This window comes from Protopterus annectens, chromosome 1.part2, assembly GCF_019279795.1.
Source record: "Protopterus annectens isolate FY-2018-M chromosome 1.part2, PAN1.0, whole genome shotgun sequence".
Classification (NCBI taxonomy): Eukaryota; Metazoa; Chordata; order Ceratodontiformes; family Protopteridae; genus Protopterus; species Protopterus annectens.
This window is the reverse complement of record NC_056727.1, coordinates 1,057,129,668-1,057,150,341: the sequence shown is the minus strand read 5'-3', so window position 1 is coordinate 1,057,150,341 and position 20,674 is coordinate 1,057,129,668.

Below are 20,674 nucleotides of genomic sequence, written 5' to 3'. Positions count from 1 at the left end.
CACAGCTGTCAGGAAAAAAATGATAGGTATGTAAAACATATATATATGTAATTGAAAGTAGTATGTGGTATAAAATAATAGGAAATATGATGTGGAATGTTTATATGTGCCAACTGTAGTTGTCCCTGTCATGAAGTTCTGCTCAACAACTGCTCTGGACAATAATGTATGTCCCTGTAGGCAGTGGGACATACCCACCAACTGTTTCAGATCAGCAAGGAATGACAAAGATTTAAGCCATAATATGTATGTTTGGTATGTTAGTGTGGGCAATAGCCGGTGGTGGAAGTACTGCCGTTATGATAGACACATGGGTGTCAGAGCACACCACAAGCAGGAAGTCATGTTAATGTCTAATGCAGCATGCACAAATGCCATAGATGTATAATAGGCTTACCAGTAATCTCCCACCATATATACCACCCTAATGTTAGTCTGTGTTCATATGTGACATCTGGCTGTGATGCAGTAAGGCAGAACAATGCAGCTGTGAATGAAAGACAGTTACAGAATGTGGACCAGATGTCTGTATGTACCCCACATATAGATAAATATCTGTGTGATATATAATTAGACAGGTATGTCTACAGATATATAGATGTAGGTATATAAACACCCACAAGATATATCTACACATATATAGTGGCTCCGACAATGGCATGCAGGTGAAATAGTCTGTAAAAGGCCAGCAGAGATAGTGTCCCCACAGGGAGCATGGCTACAAACACATAGCACAAAGCATGGCACAAACACATAGCACAAAGCTTGGTACAATACAACATATGTGCCAATGGTAGGTAAGCAGCCGACATACTAATTGCATTCTGTGAATGGTTTATTGTAGCTGATATGGTGGGGGGAGACAAAGATGTGTATTAAGAACTATGGTAACCCTGTTGTATGAGTTGCACTGACCTGTTTCCATCTTTATGTTTTCCAGGGAGGATGCCCCATATCCGTTTGCCAGCTTACAGTGCTGCCGAAACAGAGGTCATCATTGCACATTTGGTACAGCACTATGAACAGCTGTTTGGACGGACAGCCCATGATCAGCAGGAGAGGACTGGCCTGTGGAACGAACTAGTCCACAGGATCAATGATGTTGGACTGCATAACCGCAGCTTTGAGCAGGTCCGGCATCATTGCAGTGACCTGCTTCACTGTGTACGTTGGCATGCAGCTGCTGTATGAGGAGACCACCTCATAACAGGGGTCCATCCATCCACCCCCTCACCTGTGTGGAGGAGCTACTCATGAGCCTTGTGGCACCTGCCCACCTGCAGCACCAACAACTGGCAGGGAGCATTGTGGAGGTGGGTGCCACCAACACACTGGCTGAGGAGCATGCAGGTAAGGCCCCAGGGCACATCAGTACACCACTTGTGTGTATGCATCTGCATCTGTACAGGTACATTATGCAAATCTGAGATGTCATATACGTAGTCTGTTGCTGTGTAGTAGTAATAAACAGACATGCATAAGCTGTAGTATTGTGGACCCCTACTGTAGATGTAATATAATGCTGCACTCACCCTTTATGAATACCACAGCTGAGGCCACTGACAACAACTTTCTCACACTCTTATGTAGGTTCCTCCAGGATACCACCACAGCAGCAGTCTTTAGTCGGTGACTATGGTTCATGTTCATGCATGACAAGACACTGTGCATGTAATGGCTATGGGATAGTCCATGCACACATCTAATGTACCTACCCATACTGCATGCTGCACATGTTCACGTTTTGTTGTTGTGAAATGCACTGCATCACAGTAGTAACCATGCTGGGGTATTGGAAGGGTACAACAGACACATGCAAAAGAACTAACATCCTGTCATTGTGCAATGTGTCCACAGGGATGAGAAGTATGGCAAGACACATGGCAAACAATAGGAACATGTGTGAAACAGCACACTTATGGCTGTAACTGCACACAATCAGGGTATGTAACTGTGGCAGACGTAACCCTGACCCCATAGCAATAGTGACAGCAGTGTGTGCACTCCAAGGGATGTGCACATGGGTAGACCTTGCAACCATGCAGAGTTCTGGGACATGTGAATGGCACCCCCCCACAGACATGGTAAGGTCTAGTGGGTGTCAGTGTAATGGTCCTGTACTGGTCATACATGCACTGCTGATGTTGTGACCTGTAAAGCAGACATCAGGCATTCACAAACTATATCTGTTCACATATCATCCCAGGTATGAGGTGCTGTAACACATAGGGGCTGTGAGCATTGGAGCTGACATAACAGACACAGTACTACAGAAGCAGCAATGGTTTTTACACCTGTGTGGTATGGCGCACAGTACAAGGTAGGGTGCAGAACATGTCGACAGTAACACTTCATACATGGGTGCAGTGTTAACATGAGGAAGGGCCATCACCTACCAACACAGCCCATGCATCACACACATGTATACTGCCGCTAGCATGAGGTCATTATAGTTGCACTGCATGCTGTTGAGCACCAGATGTAATGCATGTTGACAGCAGGGTAATGGGAGGACTGTTTGTACAAAAGGTGTGCAACCCCACATGTAGGTGTGTGTGTGGGGGTGTGTTGAATGTGTGTATAAGTGCAATCTGGTGGAGTGTGGTCGATGCATGTCTGATGTGTGTGTGTATGTGTGTCTGTTTGTGCAGGTGTCCATGTATGCACAGGTGATAGTGGGATTGATCACATGGCATTACTTCTCCTTGGGATTGTGCTGTACATGTAGCGACACCTGAGAAACCAGGATAGCCTGTCCAATATGTGAATACAGGACAGTTGATAGCATAACAAAGTCTGTAGCACAGAACATGCATTGGGAGGGAAAGTACATACCAGGTATACACATCATATTGCCAGCAGCAGATAGATAAGTGGCTACCCACATAGGCAGCACTACTAATGCAATGGGGAATTACCATACCACATCAGTGAGTGTATCCAGGTATTACTGTTGTCAGCATGACAGGTTGATTGTGCAGCAGATGTGGCATGGACTTATCAAAACTGTAGTATGAGGCTCCGGTGTGTGACATATGTAGTGAATGTAGCAGCCCCAACCATATAGGGGCAGTGTACACCATGACTATACATCCACAGGGTAATACTGGATGACAGCAGTGAGGCCATGTGCAACCTACTCCACCAAAGTCAGGGAGGTGATGGAGTAACAGGACATGTGTTGTAATCACACGCGTAGGCATGGAGGGGAATGATATGTTAATGGGTAGTATTAATGAGTGTATGTTAGCAATTGCCATGCAGGATGGGGAACATATGTAACTGAATGTGGGACTGTCTGTAAATCCAGGGCAAGGGAGGTAGTAAGGTAGACTGTCAGTGTTTGTGGGTGTGCATGTCCGTGTGTGTGTGTGTGTGTGTGTGTGTGTGTGTGTGTGTGTGTGTGTGTGTGTGTGTGTGTGTGTGTGTGTGCATGTGTGTGTGTGTGTATGTGTGTGTGTGTGTGTGAGACTGCATGTGTGTTACTGTGTGACTGTGACTGTGTGTGTGTGTGTGTGTGTGTGTGTGTGTGTGTGTGTGTGGTGTGTGTCTGTGTGTGTGTGTAAATTTGAATACTGTTATGCAATGCTGTACAGGTCTTAAAGTGTGTGTTTATTTCCTCCTCGGGTGGCGAGGTGGGTCAGGGTCCCTCCAGCATGCAAACTGAGGTAGGTGTCCGTACAGACACTGATGATGATTATGGTACTGTTGAGGCACAGGTGGGGTTGTCAGAGGCCAACACTGCACCTACATATGTCATCACCATCCTAGCCACCCCAAGCCTGCACACAGTTACAGTGCCCCAACAAACCCCATCACACGTGGCCATAGTAGAGGGAAAGTTGGCGGTTGGTGCCAGTGACCAGGAAAGTGTGGTGTCCATGCCAACTATGTCTGGTCACAGTCGGCATAGCCCATGTCCAGCAGGCCACCACATTGGCAAATGTACAGTGGTGCTCGTGGGAGTGCCACTGGTCATCATGCCCCTGGCAGAAGTGCCACAACTGGTACCACCAAGAGCATGTTTCAGGCCGTAATGGAGGCACAGGCACATATGAATATGCACACCAGACAAGGCCTGAGGCTGCAGAGGGCTGCTTTCTCATCTGTAAGTGGCACCCTCAATGACATTGATGCTGCTTTCCATGAACACACTGATGTCATGGATAGACAGTGGGGTGAGATGGTGGGCTTCCTCAACTGTGGAATGTCCATGCTTGAATGTGTGGTGGGAGTGGTGCGACTTCACATGGACATAGGCCAGAAACACCAGTAGCTGGTGGTCAACGTGGACATGCCAGGACACCAAGCCACTCCTGTAGAGGCAGTAGCAGCCCCAGCACACCACTGGGGGTGCTGTCCACACCACAGCAGGCCTTGTGCACATGGCCCTGGCTAGTTCCAGGTGTGACATGGTTCCAGCGGACACCTGTCATCATCAAGGAAGAGTAGCACCTCAAGGTCTGTACCTGCATGCACCCATGGAACCCCTGGCAGGCACAGTCAATGGGTCCATGGCCGAAGGCACTGAAATGCACACCCTGCCTGGTATGATCTGCAGCTGTCCAACAACACCTGAATAGGGCAGCCACATGGCAGGACTGTGTGCATGCATACCCACACACTATGCAACCACACATAGGGTGACCCCATAGCGACATACACCACATCACCATGCCCCAATCATTGAACCAAACCCCTCACCCACACACATGGTAACACATGTATGGACCACCCTCAGCCTCTGGCAAACCAGCAACACACCCTGTGCATATGATGATACCTGTGCCACATCCCTGTCATCCATAACATCGATGCGGAGACAGCCTAATATGGTTCTGATGCACGTGGTGACTGTTATAGAGTGTTGCAATGTACTGCAGTGTAAGATGTTGTCAGGGGTAATATGTAATGCATACATGTCAGGTAGTATAGCCATGCAGCTATGATGCATTTTAGCTGTCAGTAACACTGATTATCTCCATAATGTTATCCATTTGTGTTTTAGGTGTACATGTGTCAGCAGGAGGATGGTCTGCATTCATATTTCACATGGGTATGGCACTGTGGTGACACCGTGGTGACTGCCCATGGGTGGGGACCTCAATTTCACTGTTACCACTAGGGAGCTTGTGGGCTTCCGATATCCCAACACCCCTCCCCATCAAGGTGTTCACCCCCACATGTGTCATATACTGCCCCTGTATGCATCTTGTGTGTCATGTCTGTTAACCTACCCAATCTCCCTCCCCAACTATACCTACAACCCCTCCCCAACATCCCATTCCCACCTGAAAAGATAATGGGAGGGCAATATGTTCCCACGAAACAATCTCGTCCCATACATGGCTGTCCATTTCGCACACATGTCCACTGGACACATGTAATCTGGTCTAATTGGCATCACAATGCATTTATGTTGTCCTCACACTTCTCCCAGGGATTTGAGGGTCCAAATCTACCTCCAAATTCAGTGTATATGCACAGCTGTTGCTGTAGCAGAAATGGGCAGCTATGGACCTTTCCTACAACCTTCCTGCACATGCCTAGCTATTTCCCCTACTGTCTTACCCTCTTTGTGCCCCTTTTTCACCACTTTCCTATCAACCCTTTTTTTCTTTCCATTTAAAGAGGTTAGTGTGGGGGTAAGCGGGCATGTTCTGGCCAGCAACAAAATAAACTGCCTCTGCAAGGCTCGTGCCCAGGACCCTGCAAACCATACACAAAGTGATTTAACCACTAAACCATGGCAGATATACATAACTCTGATGTTTTCCCAAACATATCATCCAGCCCAGTCATTCAACAGTACAGAGAATGTATTGCAACATATAGATGTACGTGTGTGAGTAAATATATTAATGTCTAAAGAGGTACAACATAATGATATAATATATCAATATAATATAATATAATCTTTTTATATATAATATAAAAATATATATATATATATATATATATACATATATATATATATATATATATATATATATATATATATATATATATATAGGAATATATACATATATAAATATATATGAACATATATACATGCACATGCCTACCTCTATGGATATATATGTCTACATCTACATGTGTAAATATATACAACAAGTCATTTATATGTCAGCAGATCTATACATGTACATATATAGGTGTATACGGACAGACATCTGGTGACAACAATGGGGATATAACAATAACATATATGTCCTCATGCAATGTTAATAGTGTTGAGAGGCCCCACACAATATACGTCTGGTATGAATAGGTATACTCCCCTCCAGCCAAGCATGTCCCCCCTGTAATACAGTAACAAGTGTTGCAGATCCCATAACTAGGACCACACATGACATGGCCATTCCTAGGATACATATACACAGACAGATATATGCAGATACAGGCATATACATATATATACATACATATATATATATATATATATATATATATATATATATATATATATATATATATATATATAATATATAGATGTGTGTATATATATATATATATATATATATATATATATATATATATATATGGTTCCCTATGAAACCATCGAAGTTACACTACATCGAAAATGAGAAGATCGGGACTTCTACATTGAAATTGCAAACCATCGAAAACGGAAATCGTCGACTTCCAAAGCGTCGAAATGGAATGTCACAGCACTGGTGTATGTTTAACGACCCGGTAAGTGTGCGACAGTGACGGAGGTAGGAGTGGTCAGGTAAGTGAGTTAGGGTTAGGGTGCAGGTAGGTGAAGTGTGCGATAGTGTCGGAGCTTGGGCTAGGGGTGGGTAAGTGAGTTAGGGTTAGGGTGCAGGTAGGTGAAGTGTGCGATAGTGTCGGAGCTTGGGCTAGGGGTGGGTAAGTGAGTTAGGGTTAGGGTGCAGGTAGGTGAAGTGTGCGATAGTGTCGGAGCTTGGGCTAGGGGTGGGTAAGTGAGTTAGGGTTAGGGTGCAGGTAGGTGAAGTGTGCGATAGTGTCGGAGCTTGGGCTAGGGGTGGGTAAGTGAGTTAGGGTTAGGGTACAGGTAGGTGAAGTGTGCGATAGTGTCGGACCTTAGGGTTAGGGTTTGGGTCAGGGCTAGTGTGTATTCTATGTAGTGTAGTGTGTTGTTTACGTTCCGTGTGTCGGTGTTCTGGTGTTCGGTGTTTTAAATGTCGACGATTTCTGTTTTCGCTGTTATGTACTTAAGATGGTCTAGTCTCGATGTAGTCATTCTCGATGTAGTGTAACTTCGATGGTTTCATAGGGAACCATATATATATATATATATATATATATATATATATAGATAGATAGATATGTAAGTACACATACACACACAGAGATATGTACAGTAAGATACATATGTAGTATGTGCACACAGTATTGAGCAGCCAGTATTCCTACAGTCACCACCTTACCAACTGAAGACTGTATGAGCCACCCATATGAATGACATTCATAGCCTGCAACACATGCCCACAGAGATATCAAAGGGTATAGCACCAGACATAGGTGCCCATAAATGAATGTGAAAGCTATATTTATGTACTATGACAGTTGTATATGCCATGTCATATAGCCAATTAAACACTGAAATCCATATGAACAGTGTAATGCAACTGTGAACCGGTTATACTGAAACAGTAGTCTGGAAAGGTTGACACATGTTGCTGTCCAGGCCGAGGCCTTCTAGTAGTACAATAGTAATGACAGACTGGCCCACAGCATACCAGACAATCAACAGTGTGTAATGCAGATGTATAGGTCAGCATCCTCTATCTACACTCTGTACACAATCCCTAGGGGGTACAGACCCCAGATGACACAATGGGATGTATCTGTTACATAACAAGGCATAACTGACACCATCACAATCACACTGACAAACAGAACATTCCATATGGCAGGAGACAGTAGGTTTGCATTTACCCACGGTGGACTGTATGGTAATGTACATCCATATACCAGATACCCACACATGTTGTAACAGCCTGGGTTAGTCATGGTGCACCCCCCCATACACTCACTACTACTGGGCCACATACCACGGTTACGTACACTGTCCTCTGCAGTGCATTTGGGCACACATGTATTGTGTAGGTGGAGCCCACACATATATGGCCCTAACCCCCCAGTATGTATGGGGGACATAACAGCAGTGGAGGGATGGCAGGAATAACAGCATGGTATACACACAGCCCACTACATAACCAACCCTGACAGCATGTCACATGTGCAAAGCCAGGTATGTAGATGGAGGACAGAAACTGGAACACAGGCACATATGTTTACAACTGTTGTCATACAGTAAGCAAGATATGTAAATGTGTACATATCTATATGGATATATGTATAATGATATATACATATATATTTGCCATATGTCATGCACATGGAGTGGAGCCCTTCCTCAGCCCCACTAGTCCTAACCTCTCAGTGCAAGGGGATGTCATCTGTATTCAATATGCAGATGATTCCACACTAATATGCTCAGCAACCTCTCCATCTGAACTATATTCTCTTACTCAAAATGTTTTCAACACTGTAGAAACATGGTTTACCAAACGTTGCCTCCTTCTTAATTCCAAAAAGCAAAACTCCTTCTCTTTACACCCACTACTAGGCCCCCCCCCCCTTAGATTTCTCAATCTCTTCAAATAATGGCACTGTTATTTTCCCAGACTCTACCACTAAACTTTTAGGAATAACCATTGACAATAACCTCTCGTTTGATTACCATATAAATAACACCATTAAAATAGTCAACAGAAAAATAGGCTCCTTATATAGAATAAAACCTTTTTTAACCCCAGCAGCCAGAGCCAAGATCGCTCACTCCCATCTAATCTTAACCCTTCTGTATGCTTCACCTATTTTTTCCAACCTTAAGAAAACTAACCTTAACAAATTAGCAACTTCCTATAATAACATTGCCAGATTCGTTACTGGCAATCCCTTCAGAACCCACCACTGTTCTAATCTTAGGCAACTAGACTGGCTGGAATTCCAAAACCATCTGATAATCCCCCAAGTCACAATTGCTCACAAGATATTTTACCAACCCAATAACACCCCTATACTCTCAAAGCTCTTAATCCCATATAATAATGTGAACTCCCTACGTTCTTCTAGCAAACTCCTTGCTAGCATAACAAAGTCTAATAATACGGCTGGTGGCTCTCTGTTTACCAACACAGCAGGAAAAAACTGGAACCTATTACCCAATGAACTAACTCTAATTACATCCTTGCCACTCTTTAAACAAAAACTTAAAAAACACTTCCAAATGCACTGGTTATGCCCTTGTAGTAACCCTGACTAACCACCCTAGTCACCTCTGTTTCTTCCTCTTGTAACCAAACTTCCAAACATTTCAATGCTTAGTCTTGTAAGTAAGACTGACCCTATTTAAACTCCAATCAACTTATTGTTTAAATCCTTCTACCTGATGTGAACAATTGTATATAATTCTTACTGTATTACATTTGTTTTAGCTTTCTTAAGTAATATTATGCTTACTGTAGCTTTCCTCAAGTGTTTTTATCTCTAGAATGTAACAATTACCTGTTTTATTTTGTTTATTAATCCTTTATTTACCATGTAACAATATTTCTATACTTTTGTATATCTGTGTGGAGCTTTTCTCCCCGGGCCTCTGCCGAAAATGCAAATATATCCAGCTAGACTAGCCCGGTCAACAAATGTAAAATAAAAATAAAATAAATAAAAAATGTCATGTATGTATTGCAGGTATATTTGTAGACTATTGCTACTGTAATAGGGATTGTATTCACAGACATGGTGTGTGTGGGAGGCCATATCTGCTGTGAGCATGTGCGCCATTGACTACTGGCAGACATCCTAAGGTCATCATAGTACAATACCACTGCTAGCACAGTAACGCCCCTGTGGACTACAGCTGTACTACACCCAATATATGTGGACAGTCTGAAACATGCTGGTCAGTCCAGGGGTATACACAGAACCCCTTCATGCAAGACATGTGGACCAGACCTGTCAATGTGGATGTTAACAGCCATGTAGATGGGTATAACACAGAAATACTGGTATATGTTTGCCCCCATAGGTTATGCATTCATACACCCCTGTCTGTCCTGACACATAATAACCACTGGTACAGAGGTGCCATAGCCACATACTACCCACTAGTTAGTGACATACATCTGAACAGCATCCCACTGCTTTGTCTGACATACATGACTGTCATGGTGGCCCAGCAGAAGTACATCTGGCAAGTATCTGGACATGACATCTCACTGGATAAGTATAATAATGTGCTAGGCATGTAACAAAGCACTGTGCGAGCTACAGGCAGACTGAGTCAACACTGGGCTACATCTCCCATGTGGGAATACACATGTACCTGCATAGATAGCAGGCTCTACAGGCATGTCACATCACAGAGTAACAGACACCTGTGTGAAAGTGCATAACCACAACCAATGTGAACACAGCCACAGTCACATATGTTAAGCTAGTGTACTATTACAGTATATGGACTATCTGACCTACACCATCCTCATATGAGCCACTCACACAACACCCCTACATATACTGGGCTGTTAGACAGTCTGGTCTGATGCCTGTCTGTGGTATGGGACATGTGTTTGTTCGCCCCTACAAACATTTAAGCTGATAGGGTGACATACAGTGGAGCAGCATGTGACATCAGACAGAACAGGACCAGTAACATTGAAATCTACAACAGTCTCTACATAGGCCAATGTACATATTCACTATATACACACTGTTAACAATTACCAGACTTACACATACCTCAGTACTGAACACACAACCACAGATTTCCCAGGCTATGTCCTCAAATATAACCCCTACTATACATAACATGTGTAGCAGTCTGATATCTCACTGGCTTGTTATCAGATATGCTGTCAATTACTATGATGTACAGAACATATGCACCCCCTACTGCATGACATATGTACAAAGGTTGACAGAGTTGTGGCTGGAGGCACAACCACAGGGCCAATATTGACATGTCACTGTAATACCCTCATACATATACTGTCGTAACAGGATTTGTTGCACCATATGTCCTATGAGGGATGTGACGTCAGTAACTCTCCCGGCTGTCACTATCTACTGATTGCAGTCCTCACACTACCTTCTGCATTCCATAGATAGTTGCACTGTAGCTGACACATGAAACCAAAAGCACAACACTGCCCAGTCTGCGGATGACCCTGCGGATGGGGATCCCTCATATACATGGAACCGACATGGCAGGTATTGCGACATGTACGACAGGCATATCCAAACACTGTTAAACCAACATTACTCCACATGAAGTATAGCAGCACTTACAGTCTGTAGTCAGGTCAGGCACATCCCCCTCCTGTTTGTTGCCCTCTTTCCACAGTGTATGTTGTTAGAGGCAAATCCCCTATCCATCTGAGATGCTGTTTGCTAAACAACAGATCGAGTTTCTGTTCACAGTGACTGTAAAGGGCCAACACCACAATGTTGTTCCTAGGTATTGGAGTGTCTTTCCATGCAATTGGTTATGGGACTGTTACCACAGCCATTCCACATGCAATCAGCTAAGGGAGGGCTGCAATTCATGCAGAAGCCATCAGCTGATCATGAGCATCACTTAAAATACACATGCTGCTGCCTAAGCATAGCAGGTGTGGGTCTCCACATCCACTGGTGAGGGAGTGGGGAGGCAGACAGAGGCAAATACATGTCAGGGAGGGTGGTAGAATAAAACAGAAGCATATTTGTGTCACACACCTACCAGCCCAGTGTATCAAACCCCCAACAACTATGTAGTACTATCACAGTTTGATGCAGTTATTGGATGCGCCACATGGGTTACCTGCTTTGGAGCACTCAGAGCAGATATGTGATGGTGAGTGACATCTGCAACAGGGATATAGTAGATATACATTAGGTGACGCTCACGTGCCTGTCTGCATGAGCAGCTGCCAGCATCAACACAGGCACATTCACACAGGGACACACACACACAGTGACACACTTGGCAGGGCCAGGAGTGCAACTCATCACTAGTGGGATTGCCACAACACATTAATGTGCAGGTATCACATGCACTATGTGGGTCATGCAGAGGTCATATGGGCATAGAGTATGATGAGGTGTCAGACATCAAACAGCATGCTTCAGTATGCCCTTGGGGGTTGTAGTGAGTATGGATGTGGTCAGATGCACCATACAACACACACACAAACACACATGGTGCCAGTCTTGACATGCATGGGTGCATGTCTGCACAGGTGTGTGGTGGTCAACTGTGCCAGCGAGCTGCACAAAGGCATCAGGCCACATAACAATGGTCTGCATTGTGTCTCAGGCCTGTAGTTTCTGCATTTGCCCACACAGGTGAGTATTGCATCCCCCATCTAGTCACCTGCTTGACTATTGTGTGCGGCCAATGCTGTGCATCACTTGCCATGTATATGTTCCTTACTCCATGACATGGATGGTGTCTGGGATGTGCACACCTCCCACATGCATGTACAGTGACATGTGGAACTGTACCTGGGGTGTCTGGCCCATGTTGTAAACACAGATTATCATCGGATGTGCCAGTCTTGCCCACCTGTGGCAGGAACTGTTAATGGGCAGCAGGTTTACCCTGCACCTACATTGATAGTATGCTAACAGCATTCCCTGATGTCAGTGTCATCTGTCCATACAGGGCATATTATCAGGCATGGTATGTCCTTTGGTAGTCACATGTGATGGCACTATGGGTGGTGCAGTTATCGATTTGGGAACATGGTGGAGGTGCACTGTCTGCATGTACATGCATATTGGACAGATGGGCAGGGTGACATGCCCTCTGTAGCCCACTGCTATCACTGCAGGGTTACTATCAGTGGCCAATATGCAGTATACTACCCCCATATTGGCAGTTGTATAGGCATGTGTGTGTGTGTGTGTGCTGGGTAATAGTGGGTTTGCTAACTGTGACTGGCTGACCTTGATGTCACATGTATGTGTATGACTTTGCACCACAGCCTCTCAGCTAATTTACATCTGTTATCCCTGTATGGTTGACATGGTGATATATAGTAGGGCCACCATAAAAGAACTGAGCAAACCCCCCTCCACATTGGCCACATGTGTCACACACTCACAGCCATCTCTACACAGGGATACGGGTTACACACACACATGCACCTGTCATATCTGGGAGTTGACCCCTACCTAACTAAATTATTACACTACAGCACTATGCAGTTATAGTATGCGTCACAAACATTACTGAAGTATTCCTTCCCCAAAAGTGTATTTCACAATGTATGATATCAGCAGGGTTACCAAAGTAGGGCATTTCAACTGTACTACAAGTGACTAGCCTAAAATGCATTTCTCCCTACACAGACAGTGAGACACATCCACAACTGATATGTGTGGGTATAGAACCCCTGACTGAGGTTTATATTACACTGCAGCATGGAGTTGTTATAGGACACACCACAGGTATTACAGCGGATGTCTTTCCCCAAAGGTGTATTTCACAATGAATGTCATCAGCAGGACTACCAATGTATGGAATTTTAACTGTACTGCAAGTGACTACCCTAAAATGCATTTCTCCCTACACAGACAGTGAGACATTGACAAAGCATCCACAACTGACATGTGTGGGTATAGAACCCCTGACTGAGGTTGATATCATACTACAGCATGTAGTTGTTATAGGACGCACCACAGGGATTACGACAGATGTCCTTCCCCAAAGGTGTATTAAACAATGAATTACATCAGCAGGATTACCAAAGTAGGACATTTCAACTGTACTGCAAGTGACTAGCCTAAAATGCATTGCTCCCTACACAGACATTGAGACACACACAAACCATCCACAACTGACGTGTGTGGGTATCTAACCCCTGACCAAGGCCTATATCACACTACAGCATGGAGCAGTTATAGGTCACCCCACAGGGATTACTACTGTTTCCCCAAAGTTGTGTTTCACAATGGATGACATCAGCAGGATTGCCACAGTAGGGCATTTGAAATATACTGCGAGTGAGTAGCCTATAATGCATTGCTCCATACACACACATTGAAACACAGACAAAACATCCAGAACTGACATGGGTGGTGATGGAACCCTACCACAGTTCTAAATCACACTACAGCAGTACTAGGTTACAGGACGTGATACGGAGATTACTGGGCTACACTCATCCCAGAGGTGTATGTCTAGGTGAGTGACATCAGCAGACTTGCCAAGGTTGAGTATATGAATTGGACGGAGTGTGAGTAGCCTAAAAAGCATTGCTCTCTACTCAGTAAGACACACACAAACACACAGTTGCTAGGTCTGGGGTTAGAACACCTGCCTAACTTCTTTATCACACTACAGCAGTTTGCGGTTACAGGACACACTATAGAGATTACAGGGGTGTGATTTTCCCAGAGGTGTACTTCTAGGTGAGTGACATCAGCAGGCTTGCCAAAGTTGTGTATATGAATTGTACAGAGTGTGAGTACCTAAAAAGCATTGCTCCCTACACAGTCAGAGACAGACACACACACATACTCACACAGTTGCCAAGTCTGGGGTTTGAACTACTACCTAACTAATTTTTCATTATAGCAGTACGCAGTTATGGGACACCCCATGGAGACACCTGAGCTATGGTTCTCACAAAGGTGTATTTCAAATTGGATGACCTCAGCAGGCTTGTCATAATACTACTATGGGGTGGGTGGTGTGTGCATGGGCCATAACCCATTCATGTAGGGGTTGACATGCCACATGTAAGCACACATGGGGTCATATGTCACAGGTACATGTATACAGCTACTAAATGACTTCTTCCTTGTACAGTCATTATGCACAGCTGGCACGAGCACCACATAGTCTATCATGCTGACAGATGCTGATGGCTAGTATCTGCAGTGAGTGATATCTGCACCTCATGTGTTTGTTACCCTTTGGCTGTGTGCTGGGTGGGGCAGTCCCAGATGGGTCCTTGTCACGGTGACCATCTTCCACACATCTATGTCCGTCTACTGTTAGCTTATTATAGTGTGTCGTCCTTACATATATGTCTGTATTCCTATCCACTGTGTGTGCAAGGCAGGAATGATGCATACTGACATGTGTCTGCACTAAGAACTGCGATTGCTAGATATGTCTTGTCCACTGGTGTTTGCAGACATGGCCTTCATGTGTTTAGGTGTGTGAGCATGCCCAGTATGACCTTTCGGTATGTTGTTGACTGACATTGACTTCATTCCTCTAAGTGTGTGAGCATGCCCAGTATGGCCATCTGTATTGCATGTATGTATCAAGTCTAGGTTGTTTGTACTGCAGTGCTGACCTTTGTGTTGTACACCGACAGGTAGCATACTGTGTCTGCAGGGTATCCATCAGTCATTTGGCATGTACTGTTGCTACAATTCAGCATAGCGGGAGGGGACACCTGACTGTGTCTACATTTCTACACTGGAGTGGGGGGGGCACACCTGACTGTTACTATAAGTGTACGTAGGATGTGGGGGCACACCTGACACTTCTGCACATTTGCTAGGACTGTACTGGTATGTCAGGTACTCCATTTCAGTCTATAGTCTTACCTATCATGCTGGTTAGAGGCATACCAGTGTACTACAGATCCTAGCTTTCACTGCCTAGATATTAGTTTCTGATTTCCTAGCCTTCACATCTTACATCCAGCTGCCTGGCCTGCTGTAGTCTGTCTGTGTAGGCCTAGGGGGGTTACACATAGGGCTCATTCAGAGGTCATAGTACAGCATTTGTTTGTGTTTATCTACACCTATCTTGCTGACTGTAACAGTTGTTGAGTATGCGACCCCCCCCCCCCAACTGGCATGTGTGAGTCACTTACCTTGTGGGTGTCCCAGTATTGAGGGAGGTGCTGCAGAGCTGCCAATGTCAGATGCATACAGTATACTCCCTATACATGGCTGAGCACAGGTGATGTCATGTTTGGCATCCCTTTTACTGTATGTGCGAGTCGGATAGAGGTGACATTTCCTGGGTCCCTACTGTGTCAGTGCATGTGTTATGTGTTACCTCTTTGCCAGGGCCAGGGCATACTGGGCACGCCTCCTTCTGCCTACTGAATCAGGCTCAAGTTGTTCCTCCTCTGAGTCACTCTGTGCCTGCGCAGGCCTTGGCAATGGTGGGGGGCTATGTGGCCCTGCCCCATGCTGTTCCTGCTGCAGCTGTTTCTGCAGGACCATATTGTGTAGCATGGCACATACAAGGACAATTTGGGTACATGTAGTTGGTGAGTACTGCAAAGCTCCACCAGATGTGTCCAGACACCGGAACCATGACATGAGCATCCCAAACACACAAGCTATTATGATTCGTGTTTGTGCATGTGCCTCATTATGGAGTCCTTGTTTGGATGTGTGTGCATTTCTGATGGGTGTCGTCAGCCATGGCTCCAGTGCGTATCCAGCATCGACCACTAGGTGACCATGTGGGATGTCCCCAGTAGCAAGTCTATGGTACAGCTGTGTCAGATGCCAGATGTGGGAATCATGGAAGCTTCCAGGGCAGCTAGCACACACATTCATTATTATGCCCTGGGCATCTCACATGACCTGTCAGTTGATGGAGGGGAAGCCCTTGCGGTTGATGTAGACCCTACCTCTCTGACCGGGTGATGCCTTGTTGCATATATGCGTGCAGTCTATTGCACCCATTACCTCAGGGTATTCTGCTATTTGATTGAAGAGACGCATATTGCTGGCCAATGCCTCACGGGTGATGGAGAAATATACGTGCTCACCGACATGGCATCCAGGAACTGGTGGAGTACTCTGGATGCTGATGCCTGTGATATCCCCATCATATCCCCTGTTGGCCTTTGGAAGGTACCTGTAGCTAGTATTCGTAGGCCTACACATACCTTGGTATCCACTGGGATGGGTTCCACTGTGTTAGTTCTGTGTGTGAGGTGTGGCAGGCATAGCTCAACAGTCTGCTGTAGGAGGTCCCTGTCCACCTTATAGCGCTCCACTATCTCCAGCTCATGTAGCCCTTGGTAGGTTACCCTGAGTCTGTACACTCTTTTCCATCTCCTCACTGTGGGTTGTCCAGCAGCAGTCACATCCTCACCACCCTCAGCCTCTTGCACATGCTGGTTTATGATAGCTAATGCAGCCCCTAACATTATTTCTCTTTCTTTCATTTTCTAAAATTTCCCCGTTTGTATACACCAGTGGTGCAGAGGTATTGAGAATAATAAGGTGACTCTATAGTCAGGCACACTGATGTTCCACTTACCAGGCTAAACAAGGAGAAAGTTACTGTCAGCTCCCTGTCAGATGCCAGGATCCATCACATAACGCACGCACTCGGGTCACTCCACAAGTACAAGTATGACACTGTCATTGTCCATGTTGGTGTGAATGACCTGAGATGTACCTCCCTGGACTACATGAAAAGAGACATGGAGGAGCTCTACGATCTTGTAGCCCAGGCAGGTATGACTGTAGCCCTGAGTAGCATCCTGCCATCACCCAGAATGATACCACAGTAAAAAGACAAAATGATTGACTTCAACAATTGGCTAAGCTTCTGGTGTCGTTCTAAGGGGATCCAGTATTTGTCTGCCTAGGATGACATGATCGATAGACCACAATGCTTTGCCAGAGATGGCCTGCACCTGTCGCCCTTGGGATTCCGGATACTGGCTAAGGCTCTTGCCACCCCTATAGTGCCTTTTTTAGGCAAGGTTCAAATGACAAATTCACCACCATAACAGGTACAAGCAAGCAAAATCTGAGGGTAATGCTACTCAATGCTAGAAGTCTAAACCTCAAAATGCGCTCACTCGAGGCACTCCTTAAAATGGAGAACATTGACATCTGTGCAGTGACAGAGACCTGGTTCAAAGCTCCAGAGAGCACTCCTGCATTACCAGGCTATAATTCACACCACACCTTTCGACCACCTAACCCAGAATGAAGCACTAAAGGTGGAGGCGTGTCTATATTCATTAAGGATATCCACACCTCTAGGCTAGTTGCACAGCATAATGCATCCGAGATTATCCAAGTGCAACTAACTCTGGGCAAGACCACAATCCAAATTGTAGCTTGCTACAGACCCCCCACCATGCCCCAGGATTCCCACTCCTCATTTCTTGATACACTGGAAAGTATTAGGGTACAACCCAACACCCTAATAATGGGTGATTTCAACTACCCCACCATTAACTGGGAAAACTACTCATGTACCAACTCCTTTGCTCAAAGTTTTCTGGAATTCATAAATTCCAATGCCTTGGATCAACTTATTCACATCCCCACCAGGGGCAGCAATATCCTAGACCTGTTCATTACCAACTTGGGCAACCGGTGTTCCACAGAGGTCAGTTCCTCGTTGGTCAGATCAGACCACAAGCTAATCACCCTAGACATCTACATCCTGCCCCCACCCCCAATTTGGGAAACCATCGTAAAAAACTTCTCCAAAGCCAACTTCACACTTCTTAAGAGAGAAGTGGCAAACTTCACGACACCCATACAGATGGATAATAGAGGTATGACTGCTGAATCCTACACAGATGCACTTTATAAGGACTTACACAAGTGCATGGATCATGCTATCCTTAATAGAACCAAGATGCTATCCTCCAAAAAAAGGAAGCCAATCTTGTGGTCTTCTGCCATAAACAAACTCTACAACAGAAGAAAGAAACTGTTGCGAAAAAGAGTATAATCCCATGACTGGAGGAACTCCCTGGACAACCTCAGTAAGAAGCTGAGATCCCTCATAAAATCCTCCAAAGCTAGTTACAAAAACAAAATTGCCACTGACTCTAAAGACAACCACAAAGCATTCTATAGCTATGTCAAGAATCTCAATGGCAACACTCAGATCTGCTCTGAGTTACAGCGCAATGGCACTAAATATACAGAAACAACTGATATTGCCAACATCCTGGCAGATAGGTTCAGTGCTATTTTTACCCCCCTCTCACCCCCTAGAGAGCCCATCTCTTTACTGGAAGAATGCAAAGTTCCTGTAATCACGGCTGCACAGGTAAAAAACACACTCTCCAAAGCCAAGAACACAGCATCCATGGGACCTGACAATATCCCAGGCTGCGTTCTACACAAACTACAGAATGAACTGCCACCCTACCTAAGTACCACATTTAATCATAGCCTCACCTCAGGCTTTGTGCCCACTGAATGGTGCACCATGACAGTTATCCCACTCCACAAAGGGGGAACCATGTCTGACCCCAGAATCTACCATCCCATTGGCCTGACAAGCCTGGTCTGCAAGGCCATAGAATGTAGCATCATGGAACTCATAAATAAAGACATTGGTAATCTCCAAACTCTGGACTCTACCCAGTTCATGTTTGTAAAAGACAGATCATGTCTCCTGAACCTAATTGACTTCTTTGAAGCAGTCAACAAAGCCATAGATGAGGGTAAGGTGGTTCATACAGCTTATCTCGATCTCGTCAAGGCTTTCAACACCATCCCCCACTCTGGAACTATAGATAAGCTCACTAAACTAGGTATAAATCCCTATGTCACAAGATGGGTTGCCAACTGACTCATGGACAGAACCCACACTGTGAAAGTAGCAGACTCCAAATCCGACTTCAGACCAGTGACAAGTAGAGTACCACAGGGTTCAGTCCTGGGTCGTCTCCTGTTTGGTGTCTACTTCTTTGAAGTACAGGCTAACACAGAGGATCTTTGGCTAACAAAGTTTGCAGATGACTGCAAACTAGGAGCCATAATTGAAACTCCTAACGATGTGGACATACTACAAAAGGGCCTCACTGAGACAGATGCCTGGTGTCAAAGCCATGGCCTGAAGCTAAATGCCAAAAAGTGTATTGTCATCCCCTTTGGTAAAAACTCTGTACCCATGAACTACCACATAAGTAGTAGTCTACTTAATGCTGAAAGTGTGATAAAAGACCTTGGGACACAGGTGGACAGTAGTCTCTCCTTTGATAATCACATCACCACAGTGGTCAGGAAATCTTTCTACATGGCGCACCTCATCACAAAAGGTTTCTCATCCAGAAAAAAGAGGTCATTGTTCCCCTCTACTCATTAGACCCATTATAAAGTATGATGCCCCTTTTGGTATGTACTTCACAAGGCATCTACAACAACTGGAAAGGCCACAGAAATACCTCACAAAGAGGATTACTGGCCTCAAACAGATGCCCTACGCAGACTGTCTCAAAAATCTCCAGCTTTACTCTCTCGCATATCGCTTACTCAGAGGTGATCTCTGCCTAAAATACAAAGCTATGTCAAACCCAGAGCTGTTGGACATGCTCCACTTAAAGAAACCCTAATCTCTCCAAGTTACATGCTCTAGGAACCTAAACCTTGTCACCACAATAAACAGAACATGCTGGAGGGATACATTCCTGTCCCAGAGACTTCCCATACTGTGGAACAGACTACCTATCTATGTCAAACAGAGCTCCTCATTAGTGCTCTTCAAGAAAAATCTCGATGATTGGATGGGAAACAGGAAATTCACCCCAGGGATCACTTCTGTGGCTCTGCTCGACAGGGGCACAGGAAAATAATTTTCTTGGGTGGCGAAAGCCAGGTTACCTTTTTGGCTAGGCTTATATAGGCCCTAGGACTAATAGCCTAGTACCTACCTATGAACCTATGG